The sequence below is a fragment of the Sapajus apella genome, unplaced genomic scaffold, assembly GCF_009761245.1.
Source record: "Sapajus apella isolate SASKATOON/1434 unplaced genomic scaffold, GSC_monkey_1.0 scaffold22, whole genome shotgun sequence".
Classification (NCBI taxonomy): domain Eukaryota; kingdom Metazoa; phylum Chordata; class Mammalia; order Primates; family Cebidae; genus Sapajus; species Sapajus apella.
Genome location: NW_022436962.1, coordinates 2,174,565 through 2,188,838, shown reverse-complemented (window position 1 = coordinate 2,188,838; position 14,274 = coordinate 2,174,565). Strand labels below are relative to the sequence as shown.

The 14,274-nt window shown below is 37.3% G+C and overlaps 1 protein-coding gene across 9 annotated transcripts in view; it reads right to left on the bottom strand.

Moving 5' to 3' along the window:
• PTPRC (protein tyrosine phosphatase receptor type C) overlaps positions 1 to 14,274 on the bottom strand; it is a 122,736-nt gene that overhangs the window by 77,121 nt on the left and 31,341 nt on the right. The window lies entirely within an intron of this gene.

Here is a 14,274-nt window from a genome sequence, read left to right as displayed (position 1 = left end):
TTATTAATAATAATAGCAACAGTTTATTGAAATGTTATGTAGCAGACACTATGCACCTCTCTCTCTCTCTCTCTGCTTATATAAATATGTGTTTGTGTATGTATATACATATATAGATACATATGTTTAAAGGGAGACAAATATATATATATACATCCTAGCAAACCAATGAGATAGCCATTATTTATCCTGTTTTATAGGGAATGAAATTGGGACCAAAAAGAGTTTAGTAAATTGCTCACAGTCTCACATGGGGAAAATGTTAGATTAGAAGTAGTTATCTATTTAATAATTTTCTTATTCTTTATGTAGACCTTATGTAAAAATATTGGGTATATTAATATTATGTTTGAAATCTCATGAGTAAAGCACTTTCTGCTTATCACCAGAATATAATTCCAAAGATTTCTACTCAGACAGAAGCAAAGGATTTTAGTGATTATTGACATGCAGTTTATTTGATAGATAAGGAAATTAAGACTCAGTCAGTTTAGCGCCTTTCTGATTTCATTAAATCTAGTTAGGGCATATGAATTTATGAGCTCTACCGATGTCCAGAGAATTTCAACATTCCTTTATTGAGGCCTTTTATTAAACACAAATGGACATCCAGGAAGCGCTAGACCAATGCCTCTAATAAGAAAGGAAGATAGAGCTCAAATCAACAAAGGAGGGACTTGGGAGAAAAAGGCCATGCAAGGAGCAAAAGGAAGGATAACCACCTACAATGCGTATTCTCAGAAATGAGACAGCACTGCCTTTCTGAACAAAGAGCATGAGGTTATAAAAAGCAACATTTCAAGACCAAGAGAAGAAGTCAATAGATACTGGCTAAAATCTTTTTTGTTTTTAAAAAAAGAAAGAAACAGCACTAAGATAAAAAATAATATTTAAAAATCACAAAATATCAAGGGAGGGGTATGCGGTGGAGCAAAAGGCTGTTCTCACTTACTCTAGGCCTTATAGTCCTATTTAGACTTTCAAATCATGCAAACACGTTTTAAATAATAATGCAAATAATAAAGAAAAATATCAGTGTGTAAAGCAGAATTGAGGATAAAGCAAGCAAATATTTTGGGCTATGAGAGGAATGAAATCAAAGAATGTATAAGTTTTAAAGATAGCAATCATATCTAGCTATCTCCCAAGGAATTATGGTGTCCGACGTTTAAAATAATATTTTGTGCTTGTGAATATATATGAGTTTGCATACATCTACACCTCTAAAACTGGGAATGCGTTTGTAGATATATTTGGCTTAAAATATCATGTTGTATATTTCATGTTGATTAACCAAACAATTAATGATAAAAATTAATGAAGGCTGCTAGATAACCATCTAAGAACACTTAGTTACACTGCTTTTTTTCTATCTTAAAATAGTTATCTACAAGTCAGGAGGAAAATGCTTATCACTTCCTGTGTGATGATGGTCAAATTGAAGTCTTCAATTTAGATTTGTATGCCTTTAAATGTCTCATAGTCAAATTTGTTTCAGAAGTAATTCATGCTACATACCATTTGGAGATATTTATAAAGTGTGTTAAAATATCAAAACTCAAGTCACTTCATTTAGCCCAGGATCTCCTAAAAACACTTACCACAAACCCATTTTTTTCCCCTGGACATACTATAGGACATGAGTACCATGTAACTACAGTGCTTCTGAGAACATAGTTTATGAAATTCCAGCTTGTTATCCATTGTGTATATTTGTGTGTGTGTGTAATCAGTATTATTATCCTGAGTAAGATAAAATATAAAATATCAATGCTTTGTTTGTATTAATCTTGGCTGGGCATTAGATTAAAGGTGCATATTTTTGGACTGCAACTCTGGAAAATCTCATTTAGTAGGTTTGTGGGGTAACGTGATCTGTGCACTGGTATTTTCTTAAAGTTCTGATGGCAATTATGATGGAAACAAGGGTTAAGAATGACTGAGACAGATGCTTCCTTACCCGTATTCTCTTTTTTAAACATTTTCCAAAATAGGTTTATTCCCATATTAATCGTCTTTTTGCTTCTTATGAAAATGTCTGTTTTCGATTATCTAAATCCAGGGTGCAACTGATTTATACAATATACTTAAGGTAGCAACAACTATTTGATTATATTAATCCCTTAGTAACTATATGTTTTTGTAGCTCTTTGCTTCCTCTCAGATGGGTTACAATCATCATTGAAGAACAAAGAATCATCAAAATAAGTTTAAATAAGTGGTGAAAACTTTTATTAGTGTATTTAGTCCGATCAATAGTATTTACTATTTAATAAGCAGCTACTTTGTGGATGGCATTGTCCCAAATACTGTTACATATTATTCTATCTAATCATTATAGAAATCCTACAACATAGATAGTATCCTCTCCTTTTCACAGATGAAGGTTCAAAATCATAAATACATGTATGCAAGGCTAAAAAGCTTGTAGCAAAATGAGTCTAGATTTAAATGCAGACCTGTCTGACTGTAAAACGCCCCATGCTGTTCAACTACACTGGGTTATAAGGAAAACATATTTAATGCTAAATCCAGTATTTGTGCTAAAGAGCTCTTAGGGACTCAAAAATGAGTAAAATACTATGCATAATCATCAAAATGGGATTCAGAGTAACACACATTAAAATTTATTGTCAAAAAGTACAAATTGCTGAACAATGACTGCAAAAGGGGTAGATTTTTATGTTTCAAAAAAACAGGGGAGGAAAACTGAACAGTCCAATGGATAATGAAAACGTTGGCATGAACTTGTCTGTCCTTGAGTATTTGTTACCCAAATCTTTAAGGAAGGAAAAATAGTAGAACATGATAAAAAATGTTATCTTTTTATTATGTCTGTGCTTTGAAACAAAACAAAACAAAGAAAAGCTTCGGCTGATCAACCTATACCTTGTAAAAGAAGTGGAGTGAGGGAAAGAATAGGTGAATGAAGCTCCCCATAGAAAACAAACAGTGCTCGGACAGTGTCTGTGAATTTAATCTAGTTCTGTACAAACGTGTTTACGGCACCAACCACAACCCTTTCTAAATGAGCCAGGAGGGAAATTGAAATTGTACTTTTTGTGTGTGCGAACTAACTACGAGATAATAAAAAATTAACAGAAAATAAACGCTAGATTATAGGGAGTCCACCTAATAGAAACTAGTCTCCCATCTCACAATCAAATGTCCGCTGGGGCTGCACAAAAGCTTCCTACTCCTAAAGCTGAGGATAAGAAAAGCAAAGGCTGATAAATGCACTGCTTATTTCTTCTTATTTCCCTTTAATGAATACTCTGAACAGAAACACTTGGTTTACTTTCAAAATCATTAAAGGAACCCAGGCATAATGGGAAAAGGTACACTTTCATATAGAAGAGGTTTTCAATGTGTTGTTCTCGTAAGACTGCTGTTTGCACAGCTAAAAGCTAGCAGCAGTGTCTTTACTGCTCTTGTGGTTTCTTCTCTTCGGTGTACTTCTGTTTTTCTTATTCTGAGTCTTTATAGGAAAGGAAGAGGTGCAGCTCGTGCGGTTAAGCACACAGGCACTACCAAATGGTGCAATACGTTGCCATAGCACCAGCATAATCAGCTCTATCTCAGGGTTAAAACCACAACTTCTCTAGCTGACGTTGAAGCTGCCTGACTATACATTTAACTGCTGCAAAATGCTGAATTTCAGACTGATTTGTGTTTGCTTCAATAAAAATGTATTTCAAAAGTAAGGTTAGTTTTATTATGTGTTTTATTTCAGAAGCACTTCATTTTGAAAAGCACTCACAAATGATATTTTAATGACAAAAATAAGTCAAACCCAATCTTATACTTAAAAACATAAAAAGTCACGGTTCATTTGGCCAGCAATTAAACTTTATTAATTCACGACATCATGAAACTTGGAAAAAATAGAGCACAAAGAAAAAACTAAGACAAAGTGTCTATTCGTAAATATAACTCACGTTCCTTTTAACTCTAGATAACGAAATAATAAAATATAATACAGGCAAGTATATTTCCTATTTGTTCAGAGGCATTAGCATCACATATGAAATATGACCCTACCAGTAGGAAACATCCCATTGCACCCTTTGTAAGCAAATGGCTTCCTAAATACACACTTGATAGTCTCATGAAGGATAATGCCTGAAGAAACAGACGTGTAGAAACATTTCGCTGTCGTCACACTCCCTGATACCCAGTAGCCCTGGTTGGTAACCACTTTTCATGCTGTGTATTCTTACCAATTGTCTTATGTTTTGACTAAATGATTATTTCATAAAATAGAAAATATTAAAATAATATATTAACATTCGTAAATAATAAATCCTGAAAAGGATCATGAGATCCTTTTCATTTAACTTCTTTGGGAAAATTCATTATTGGGTCAGCTCTTCATACCTTTATACATCAGAATATGGTTACTCTATGTTTAATAAACAAGGAACATTTATCGAATACCTACTATTTGATACATTATCATATGTAATCCTCACAATATCGCTACGTGATAAGCATTATCATTCTTGTTTCATAAAGGACAAAAGGAAGACACAGATGGTTTAAATAAATTGCTTTGAATAGAGTAACAGTCTAAAAACTCAATCCCAGGTCTACCAGAATCCAAAGCTCCGGTATTTCCTCCTAATTCCATAATGCTGCCTCCTGGGAGTAGAAGATTCAGAGCATCCATTTCACCTCATTCTCCTGAATTTTGGTACCTAGTCCTTGAATTCCTAATATCTTTGGTCTGTGGATTTCTTTTCTTTTCCGTTGCCTTTACCCTGGTCCAGGTACTTATCCTGTCCTATATTCAATAACGTTTATACTCAATTTCTAAACTGACAACTTCCTCCATCCCTTCCCCATGCATGCTAGATACTGCCACATTGATCTACTTATAAAATGTACTGATGAGTCTCTTTCCTGTTAAAATAGTTTAATAGGAGATTCCAAGCTCTTTACTACTAACTTGACATCAATTTCTCTGAATATTATATAACTTTACATCATGCCTCTTCCGTTAAAAGGAGCTTGTTGTATATACTTATAGGGCTGTTGTGGCTTTTTTGAGACGGAGTTTTGCTCTGTGGCCCACGCTGGAGTGCTGTGGTGTGATCTCGGCTCACTGCAACCTCCGCCTCCTGGGTTCAAGCGATTCTCTCGCCTGCCTCAGCCTCCTGAGTAGCTGGGACTACAGGTGCACGCCACCACGAGCAGCTAATTTTTATGTTTTTAGAAAAGACAGGGTTTCACCATATTGTCCATGCCGGTATCGAACTCCTGACCTCAGATAATCTGCCCGCCTTGGCCTCCCAATGTTGTGGCTGTTAAACAAGACAGTTTGTGAAGCCTTTAGCACTAGCTCTAAAATTCTATAAATGAGCCCTCCCTTCCCCGGCTGGCCAGTTTGCGGAAGCCTCCGAGTCCCTGCGCCTGCGCCTGGCCCCGCGGCACTCCCGCCTGCGCCTGCGCCTGGCCTTGCCGCACTCCCGCCTGCCCTGCGCCTGCGCCTGGCCCCGCCGCCACCCCCCCCCCCCCCCCCCCCCCCCCCCCCCCCCCGCCTCCGCCTGCGCCTGCGCCTGCGCCTGGCCCCGCCGCACTCCCGCCTGCCCTGCACCTGCGCCTGCGCCTGGCCCCTCCGCACTCCCGCCTGCCCTGCGCTGCGCAGCCACCCGCGGGACCTCAGCCAGCGGCCGGGGCCCTTGAGCCGGTAGGAAGTGGGTGAGCAGACACAGCACTCGCTGCATGTCACCTATGCCAGGGCGGCGGTGGATGAGCCGGGCAAAGGGCCGACGCCCACCTAGGTGAACAGAGTTACCAGCATGTCATGGGATGATCTTGATTCAAGGAAACGCTACACTGGGGCGTGACAGACCTGGATGCTCCCAGCAGGAAGGAGCACCGGTAACGGAAGGCCGTCATTTCCTGGTGGTCAGTGACATCGGCAATGCACAGTTCTCTCCAATTCCGTGCGCCCGGGCCTCCCGAAGGCACAGGCCTCCGTTGCTATGTCTGGCTGGTTTACAAGCAGGACAAGCTGCTGAAGTGTGAAGAGGCCATCCTCAGGACAGATCTGGAGGCCACTGAGACAAATTCAAAATGGCCTCTTCATCGAAAGTACGAGTTCGGCGCCCCGGTGGCCAGCACGCGCTACCAGGCTGAGCAGGGGCGGTAGGGGGCAGCGTGGGGCCCTCAGCCGCGTTCTCCAGTTCAGTGTTGTGTGTATAATAGATTTCTCCTCTTCCCTCTCCCCTGTGCACAGGCAAAACCTGAGCAGTCAGGTGGTTTAGGGTAACGTTTCCTGCTGCCTGGCCTTTATAATTCTAGTCACTCACTCACTCTGGGTTATGCTTTGATCAAACAAACTCCATTTTGTGGGATGTTTTGGTACTGTGATGGGGCAATCAGATTAATATGAAAATAGCGATCCAGAATTTAAAAAGGAAAAAAATGGGTGGGGTGGGGTGGGGTGGGGGCGGGGAAGACCAGTTCTACAGTAATAGAGCAGAGCATCAAATAACCTCTAAGGGAGGTTACCAATAAAAGTAATAATAAAAGAAAAAGGATTGGTCGCCCCTCTGCCTTTGTGATCGTGAGACCAGAATTGTACGCAACTGTTTTTATGGTGCTGTTGCTCACCTAGACACCAGAGGCTGGCATGGAGGCTAAACCCCAACACAGTGCATCTCAGATGCCTTAATAGGTGTCAGTATCTCGCTCTGGTCCCTTTAAAGAGCAGTCCTGGAAAAAGCAGTCGGGAGAGTGGCTTTGCTGTGATTAAGATATGGCCATCTAGACAGGCAGCAGGGCTAGTTTACAACTTATTAGGAATCCTTACATCTGTAGCTGTTAAATTGATAGCTCTTCATGGGGGTAAGAAAAGCTGATCTAGAGTTGCTGAACGTTGGGTTACTTCTGCTGTTTGCTTATAGTTGAATAAAAGTAGAAACCTTGAATGAACAACAACAAAAAATTCTATAAATGGTGGTAATTATTGTTATCACTTTTTGGATTATCACTTTCTGCATTTTGACTTTTTAATTTGATTTGTGCTTCTTAAAGGCACTGGTGAAATCAGCATCCCTTGTATGCTACACAGTAGTTTATAGAAGGAAAACAAACATTTTTGGATTTACTCTTAGTATAGTTTGTGCCTATGGTCCCACAGTAACAATACTTTGAGCAACATAATTTTGAAACTCATTGTAGGATATGTGTAATTTCTCATTTCATAAGATGGTATTGCATTTCCTCTTGGCATTTTATGTGCTTTCGAATTTTCATATGTGTCTATATTTATGTTCATGCAATAAAGAACAAAATACAAAACTGTACCTGGAAATACAATTCCCTACGTGGAAAAAAGAGCTGAACTGTATACTGTACTCTGAATGACCCAGTTTTGAATCCTAGCTCAGCCAACTAAAGTCTTGTACAGGTTAAATGATATTTGTGAGGTTTAGTCTGCTTGTCTTATGAGCCATAATCATAAAACCTAGTGTATACATGAGTTGATACAAGGATTAAAGTAATTACATGCAGGAAGCTTCGTAAAATGAATAGCAGGCCCACAGGTAATGTTGGATAAGTCTTCATTACAGTTAACACCAGTCTATCCTTCTGCTTTTTTCACTCAGTGACAATCAATGGTAGTAATTTTCAAAAGAGATAAAGAAATCCAGTGATAGATAAAACTAATTTAAGAGGTTATGAGGGCCGAGTCATTCATCCTTTCAGTTGGCATACAAATCTTATTTTATTGTTAATTGTGAATAGGATAAGAGTCTAGATACGCCTACTCCCCACCCCCCTTTTATTTATTTATTTTTTTGAAGTGGAGTTTTGCTCCAGTTGCCCATGCCCAGGCTGGAGTGCAATGGTGGGATCTCAGCTCACTTTAACTTCCCCTCTCCAGTTCAAATGATTCTCCTGCCTCAGGCTCCTGAGTAGCTGGGATTACAGGCACCTGCTACCATGCCCAGCCAATTTTTTGTATTTTTAGTAGAGATGGGATTTCCTCATGTTGGCCAGACTGGTCTTGAACTCCTGACCTCAGGCGATCCGCCCACCTCGGCCTCCCAAAGTTCTGGGATTAATATGCCCACCCTGTTAATCTTGATTTCTGATTTCTACATAAATCTTCTATGATTATGCAACTTGTGCTGAGCAAAGAAGAAAAGAATCTGAGCTATGCTCCCACATTACAGTATTTAGTGTGCCGCTTAACTTTAGTATGCTTATTGCATTCAGTGCTGTATTTCATTGTATTCTTTTTGCACTTCCCCTTGTTCATTGGAGGAATTTAAAGAAATGTTATCAAAAGCAAGGCTTATGAGTGACCAAATCTCAAAAAGATATCAACTCAACATAAAGATACCAACTCTCAAGAAGTGATTTTCCAATGACCTGTCACCTGTGACTGTATCTCTGTGCAAGGCACCAGGAACGACTACCTCCCCCGGGTTCTGAATGCCAGGCCTCACTTCACTGAACAGCTCAGTGTTAGTCCAGTGCCATGCAATTCTCAGGAACCTAGTTTCTTGGCAATCATCCAGAAAACTACTTCCAAAACCCCTCACTGATACAGATCTACCATCTGTTTCTTAAGTTTAATAATTGTACAAAGAAAGGTTTTCACAGTTGGATAAAAAAAGACATGGTCTCTTTCAAGTTCATATTCAGTTTGCTACTTTTCCTGTTGATTGGCTGATTCCCAGATGTCAAAAGAACACCTAATGCTGATCTGGAATCTATGCTAAATTTGTCACCTTCTTAATACTCAGAAGTATGGCTCCTAAAGACCTTGTGATGTCCATTTCTATCTTGGGCATTCAATAGCACATTAACACTCCATGTATTGAATTAAATAAAACTGGCTTGACTTAATTGAATCATTAAAACAACAGCAACAGTTACAAGTCATTTAGCAACATTTGGAGAATGGGTCTAAGTAAAATTATTTATTACTGGTCTGGTTTTCATTTCAAGCATTTCTTTTATTGATTTTTAACCTTAATGTAAACATTTTAATTCCCTTCAGAGCCTCAGTCTTGAGGTACAGCAGTCTAAGGGAGGAATGATATTTCAGTCATGGACACAGGTCTACAAAAATGTTTCCAATATTATCTACTTATCTTTTTAAATGAAACCAGTAGATACAACAGAAATTCCCTTATTCGTTCTGAGAATATAGCTCCTGACCTGATAAAGCTAGACATTAAAGAAAAAGATGGTTGCCTTTCTTTTATATGAGAAACTCTTCCAGAGAAAGTTGACTCTTATGTTTTCAAATGATCAGTTTATGAGCATACTTTTTTAGTTCATGCCCGATTTATAGAGATATAAAAATAGTTTTATGTCTCATGTACGACAAAATTCAGTTCTTGACACAGTATGTCATTTCATGGCATAAAATAAAGAGCACATTTGGGTTGATCAGTCTTATGGGAAATCTTAGGGAAACCTTATAGATTTATTACTTTTTGCATTATGTTGTCTCTTTATGATAATTTAATGTAATAAAACCTAGTTGGGGGAAGATCAAGCTAAAATTAGATGAGTTCTTATTATTAATGAGATACTATCATTGGCACATGCTTTAAAAAAGAATAAAAGCTAAATATTAGTAATGAATTAAAGATAAACTACCGTTACTGAGAAAATTTGAAATTTTTTAAATAATAAATAACACTTTTATTGTCTATTACCTCCTTCAACAAAACTATATGTTTTTTAAAATTTAGATGTTTGCTTCTCGACATTAATTCCATGTTGAAAGAATACAATTACCATTTTAGTAATATGTTTAGAACTGAGAAAATATGGTAATTTTTTTTCTTTCAAATTCTTAAAATCAGGTCTTTGGATCAAATAAGCTTTTTAGTTAGGATAAATTTGCATTGTATTTTGCTGTCAATAACATCTCAGAGGATCATGAAACTAACAGAGGCAATGAGCAGTCTCCAAAAGAAAAAAGACAGAGAACTGTCACAAATCCTAGGGGACTGAAGATACATAATAAATAAATAAATCTTAGATTGGATGCTCTAGCAGGAAAAGAACAATGCTGGAAAAATGAGCAGAATTTAAATAAAGGCTGTAATTTAGTTAATAGCATTGCACCAATGGTTACTTCTTAGTTTTAACAAATGTACCCTTGGCAAATGTTAATATTTGAGGAAGCCGAGTGAAGAGTAAATGGGAACTTTCCTTATTGTCTTTGCAACTTTTCTGTAAATCTAAAATTATTCCCAAATTAAAAGCTTATTTTTTAAAGGTTTGTAACTAGTTCAAAGAAAGATGAAGCAAAGCATAGCATAGATTCACTTCCTTTCATTTTTAAATTGAATGTTTTTGTGATTAGGACATTTTCATAACACATCTTATAAATGTCTGCAATCATGGTCCCAGATATTATGTTATAATTATACGTTATTATATGGCATATATGTTACATTATTACTATACAGGCATAATGCAGATATTGAAGGCTACCATTACTAAAAAGGCAATGTTATCCATCCTGACATGTTTAAGAAATTATAAAATTTCACAGTTGAAAAACATAACAAAGCTTACCTACCTATCTACTTAATACTTGAAACTGCTCTATAAAGTTCTCATTCACTAGTTGTGAATTTATCATTAAATGCCTTCATTGGACACAATCTCATGACTCTTTGTGGATGGACAGCATTCCTTATCTAACTGAGGTGATGAGCATGAGAGGACACTCTAAGTGTCTTAAAAAAGAGACACGACCTCTAAGCCAAAGAGGCTGTGTCATTCTACTACATATGAAGAACAAACACAAGTACAACAAAGGTCTTCATTTTAAGAAAATAAACCTGGATTTAGTCAAAATACATAAAATAATTTGTTTGGAAAACTCTTTGATTGCTGCTTTATGGTATACAAAATGAACAACAAAATCTAATAAATTAAGAAGCTTGTTTTTATGGGTTTTAGCCTCCAGATGCATATATAATTCATCCATATGGCAAAATTCATTAAATTAAAACAATTTGGGGAGAAAAGTACATTATTAACACCTCACAATTTCAATTTCTTAAATTTGGGTTGACTTTATAAAACATACAAGCAAAGTTAAGAAAAAAAAAGGCAGAAACCAAAAGGTTTATTCTCCTGCATTTCTTGGGAAATTGTTTCACTCTGAGAGTATATTATTCTTTGGTCATTCATCACAACTTCTTTATTTTTCTAAAAGATTGTTTTCCATAGTATCACTGAAGTAGCAGTTAAAATGGGCTTTTCCATTTTTCTGAATGCTAAACTGAGGGTGGGGTTATGCCTCTGTAATGAAAATAACCAAAACAATGTTTTTAACACTTTCCTCTTCATTTATTCAATAAATATGTTCAAATTCCCATTATCTGACTGGGCATGAACACAGCACTTATTAGGTATCAAGCATTATACCAGGTTATATATATGTAGGTATACATTAGCTTCCTCAATCATTGTAACATATGAGATATGTGTAATTATTATTTCTATTTTAGAGACAAAGAAAGCACAATAAGGCACAATAAATAACTTGAGATCATTCGGCTTGTGAATAGCTGAGAAAAATTTGAATCCACACAGTATTGTTCAAAGTTAATTACTTTGATTATACTATAGCCACATGACAATGTACTGAGTGCTACAGTTTCCTACTTTCTATGGAAGCAGGGAGGAAGAGTGCCTACCCTATTCTTAGGGCAACAATGGAAGACTCCCCCAAGATAAGCAATGCCTAAGTTAAGAAAGACATGTGTGTGAAATTAGGTAGGAAAGGAAGATGATGAGTCTTTTAGAAAAAAAGAACAATGTGACCCAACATTGAGAAACTAGTACATTTCAGAAAGTAAAAGTTGTTCTTCCTGGCTGAAAAGCAAGAGGTGAGGTAGAGGGGTGCCAGAAATCATTCTGGAGAAGAAACGAGATGAATGAAGGCCCTCTCTCACAAACTGGAAAGTTTTAACATTATCCTCAGGTGACAGGAATTATTATAGAGCTTTCAGTAGGTGATTAATCCCATTTGTGGAATGCAGAGTGGAGTTTAGGAATGCAAGATTGGAGATGAGGCTGTAAAATGCTTTTAGAATACAGTTCAAATGGGGCCGGGTCCAATGGCTCACACTTGTAAACCCAGCACTTTGGGAGGCCAAGGTGGGTGGATCACCTGAGATCAGGAGTTCGAGACTAGCCTGGCCTCCATGGTGAAACCCCGTCTCTACTAAAAATACAAAAAAAATTAGCCAGGCGTGGTGGCGTGTGCCTGTAATCCCAGCTACTAGGGAGACTGAGACAGGAGAATCACTTGAACGCAGGAGGTGGAGGTTTCAGTGAGCCCAGATGGTGCCACTGCACTCCAGCCTGGGTGACAGAGCAACACTGCATCTCAAAAAAAAAAAAAAAAAAAAAGACGAAAAAACAACATGTTGTTAACATGGCTTCAGCTACAACTAACAGAAAAAGAGAAGTTTGAACAGAGTAAACATTAAGGAATTTATTATCTTACAAAAGAGTATTAGTTAAATGGTTTCATGACAGTATCGGGACCCAGATTCCTTCCAGATTTTTGCTCTGACATCCACAGGGTATGGGCCCCACTGCCCTACTTGTCTCAAAAGGATCAGGTGCTGTATTCTCATCAAATATGAACCATAGATGGGAGAGGGATCTTGTTTCCTTTTCCCTCTTTTTAAGACTGAGGAAAAAGCTTCCCTAAAACCTCTTCACGTTTCATTGGTCTTAATTGCAGCACTATCAAAGAGAATGCAGTTAACTATGCTTCACTTTGGTCAATCAGGATGTAATTTTAGATTACAGGAAAACAGCAAGACCCAATTGAATTGTAAGTCATATGGAAAGGCATGAATAGCTAAATAATTAAATACATACAGAATAATTTTTAATAACGTTCTCAGCAGCAAGAAAAATGCAGCGGTGTAGATGATAACAATCTCAGATACTACTGCAGAAATGCCAGTGGCCCAAATCAAAGCTGTGGCAATGGAAGCACAGGTGACTATTTTAAGAGCTGAAGGATACAGACCTCCCAGTATGTTCTTTGCGACTGAATGCTGAGTTACGTGAAAAGGAGGAATTCAGAATGCGTCCTAGGTTGTATTGGCTTGGGCAAGTGTATGGAAGCTGATATAATTCACCAATACAAGGAATATGAAAGCAAGGCAAGTAAATGAAAGAAGATTTTGAGTTCAATAATGTTGAATTTGAGATGCAAGTGGGATACTAGTTGGAAGTGTCTAGTACATAGTTGGAGAAATGTGTCTTTAATACAAAGAAGACAGCAGAGCTGGAGATATAGATGGAGAAGTCACAAATTTATAAAAGACAAATTAAGTATGGGGAGTAGGTGATCTCACGTAAAATGATCGCATCAGAGTAGAGGGGACAAAGTTCTAAAATGGAATACATACCAACACCAACATCTAATAAAGCAATGGAGAAAGAGGAGCCAGAGGGCTGAGATAAATAAGAGAACTAGAAGGTAGTTTCATGTTTTATGAAAATTAGGGGAGGATAGAGTTTTGAAAAGAAGGAAGTTGTCAATAATGTCAAGTGCCTCTAAAAGGTGAAGTAAAAGAAATCCTCCAGCTTGGTCCATTGGGTTTAATTTACTGGAAACGGGGGGTGGGGTAAGGGAGGTGATACTGGTGTATGCATGCAAGTTGTTTTGGTGGTGTGCTGTGAGAACAAGCCAGAAAGCAATAAATGGGAAAGTGGAAAGTGAGAGTGCCGACTGAGAGACTAGAAAAAAAGTCTTTTAAGAAGCTTGTGAAGCAGGAAAGAGCAGGAGAGAGTACGAATGAGATAAAGACTTGTAAGGAAAAGTGGGTACTTTTTTTGTTAATTGTACTGCCATTACAACTTCTCTCAAAATTGTGCTTGGATGATAATATATACAAATAGTTTTGGAGTCTATGGAAGAAAAGCTCTAGACTTTGAAAATATAATGTAAATATTTCTGGGGTATATTATATATTAAATCTATTCGATGATTTAATTTTTTTTTTAAATTTTATGTAAGTTCTTAATGTGTCCAAAGCTATTTTGTCTTCCTTTTTCTATGTATTTCTTCAATGGTGTCTTGTTTTATCACTAACCTTTAAACTCAGAACTAATCAGGTTTTATATTTGGGATGCTGAATATAGTTTTCATATCTAATAAGATCATATAACAATGATTAATAATTATAAATATTTTGTCATGGAGACTTTTGGCTTCCAGTGCCGTTCTTTAAAAAGGCTGAGGGAAATAAGAAA